The sequence below is a fragment of the Apostichopus japonicus genome, chromosome 20, assembly GCF_037975245.1.
Source record: "Apostichopus japonicus isolate 1M-3 chromosome 20, ASM3797524v1, whole genome shotgun sequence".
NCBI classification, from domain to species: domain Eukaryota; kingdom Metazoa; phylum Echinodermata; class Holothuroidea; order Aspidochirotida; family Stichopodidae; genus Apostichopus; species Apostichopus japonicus.
In genome coordinates this window covers 24,120,296-24,123,020 of record NC_092580.1, presented here as the reverse complement: position 1 = coordinate 24,123,020, position 2,725 = coordinate 24,120,296, and positions in this window count along the sequence as shown.

Here is a 2,725-nt window from a genome sequence, read left to right as displayed (position 1 = left end):
TCAATGTTCCATTGTTAAGTAACCAAAGATTAATCATGTTCACAATAATTCATCCGCAAGTAAGGGTGAAGTGGCCACTCCCAGAGAAATAGGTGGCGCTCGACCGGAAGGACGGCCGTCCAAGCTCTGAAAAAGTGGTGTTGGTAATTTCATGCAGGACAGATAATGAATTCCTGCATGACAGTTAATTCTCAGAGATTGGACAACAATCAGCTATTCAGAACATAGAAGGTAGCATTCAGGGGCGGACTGAACGACCGTATTCTGGCCAGATACAAGCAGACAGGTCTGACGAGGGGTGGGTCAAGTGGAGTCAGAGCCCGGGTCCGAGGTCAATCACGGGGAACGAGTGATATGAGTGATCGCCGTCAGGGTTTCCTTTTACCAGACAGGTTCTAGCCCTATACGCCATCGATTGCAATATAAATTATGATTTTCTCGTCGCCGGGGCCCGGACCTGGCTCTCGGCGTACATACATGCAAGAATATACATGTTATAGTGATTATCCAACATTCAAGACTTGAACAAATGCTTCAGTGAAAGTTACATTAGCAATTAATTTCACAGCTTTATTTTGATAAGTATCCGACTGAAAATGATACAGAAGGTTGAAATAAAGTTTATGAATGTGATATCTCTAAGTATACAACGGGATAGAGCTCCCGGTACCGTAGGGTAGAGGACACGTTGATAACGGATCATGCGTCCCTGGGGGTAATTGGAAGAAAGCCTTTGAAGTCCCATGTTAGTTACCGATTGGTGAATCCAAATAAACGAGTGAAACTGGGTCCCTGAATGGTTTCCGACTTTCCGTTGATCATAATCTCTTCTCCATCTCTCTAATGTAAAGTTATCGATTGTTCAGATAAAAACTCACATCACACGTAGAAATATCATTCAGCAATGAAAGTAATTATGAGACCGTTCTTCTTCGGATTATAATATCCAATCTGACCAAAGGCGTCTCCGTAGCAAGGGCGGCGGAAGCACTTTTAATCTGGGGGGGGGGCACCGACATCAAAGGGCACTTTGCAGAAATTCGATTCGACTGATGCAGCCTTATATTTAGCACCCTTTATAACTCTTATTGTATTATCTTATTTGCGTATACACATCACTCCATCAACCCCCCCCCCCCCTCCTGAAGGAACATTTGTATGCTAGCACTGCAATATCCAATGTGCAAATTGGGAAACAAGGAAGTAGCTTTCTTTTGAGACCAAATGAGGTGATATCATGCTAGTTGCTAATGTAGGAATCTTCCGGATTAGAGTTTATTTCTTGTAAGTATCTAAACAAAGTTTCCCTGCAGTCGAAATAGCTTTGAATTTGACCCACAGAGATTCATTAAAAGTCAGGGGCGTTACAGGATTTGCAAAGTTGTATGCACGACTATCTGAGCGGAGCGCCACCATCGGTTGGCGCGGAGCGTACAAAATAATTTTTGGTTTTACAAACCCCTCAGATGGCCGGAAACGGCCCTTCCCGAGTGTTCATTCTGGTTCTCTTGCTAACTTGAGACACCTCAATTTTTATGTAGAAAAAGGGCACATTTTTAACCTGAGGAAAAGTGGGGGGGGGCACAAGCCCCCTGTGCCCCCGGTTCCACCGCCCTTGCTCCGTGACTAACGTGGTTGTAAAGAGGAGTAAAAAGGTTGAGGAAGTCTACTAGTAATACGATCGACGTGAGTCATTAACAGGCTGGTGCGCTATTGGTCAACAAACACACACTCCTATAATAATAATAATACAGTAACAAACGCATGCACACTCTATTCAAAATATGCCCTATGCTACACATTGGAATAATTGTTTCTCAGCCCAAGTTCGCCTAAATTTCAACCGGTCTCCACGCAATAATTGCGTGGTAGTATCTAAATTGTTCTCCGTCAAATGTGTAGTACCGGTTCGTAATGAAAGGAGTCGCGATACACTTTTGACGATGATCACATTGCCAGTCTCGATGCAACTTGGGAAAGATTTGAGAGTGGATCAAATTGGTTCTCGACCCCAAGCTAGCTCAATTGATCTTCATTATGATTCATGATAAACACTCTTAACATTCGTTTTTTTTTCATTTAAAGAGGAAGACTAACAAAAACGTAAGTCTCATTTAGCATAAACAATTAAACAGTGGATAATAATCCGTTCATCATTTGGGGTCTTTCTTTTTCAGAGCAGGACTAGACCCCGCCTTTAGAAGAAAACTCGATACTTATTGATATGATGTTCAGCTGATTGGAAAAACTTTGGTCTCCTTAATTTCAGTCTTCAATGGCAGCCTTTGTAAGATTTGCATCATCTTGAGCCAGGGTTGGCCGGTTTTTACCGGGCGGTTTTTACCGCCCCGGTAAAAACAAGTTTTTTACCGGTTTTTACCGGGAGGTTTTTCCCACCTATAAGTGGGAAAAACTGGGAAAAACCGGGAAAAACCTCAAATTATATAGAATTCCTAAAAACTCATGTGGAACTTGTGGAGGAGCATAGAATCTACAAGTAAATGGCATCTTATGGTAGGGGGTTGGGTTACATCCAAAGAACAGCTATGATCTATAACTTGTAAGTTTACCGATTAGACTACAGTATTATAAATAATTCAAATAAATAATATATTGGATGCTCAAATCAACCAACTTTATTTTCCTATCGAGATGCATAATTCCATTATCTAGAGAATGGACTCGTATCAAACTGTTGGTGCCTCCTATAGGGCTATGGTTCGTC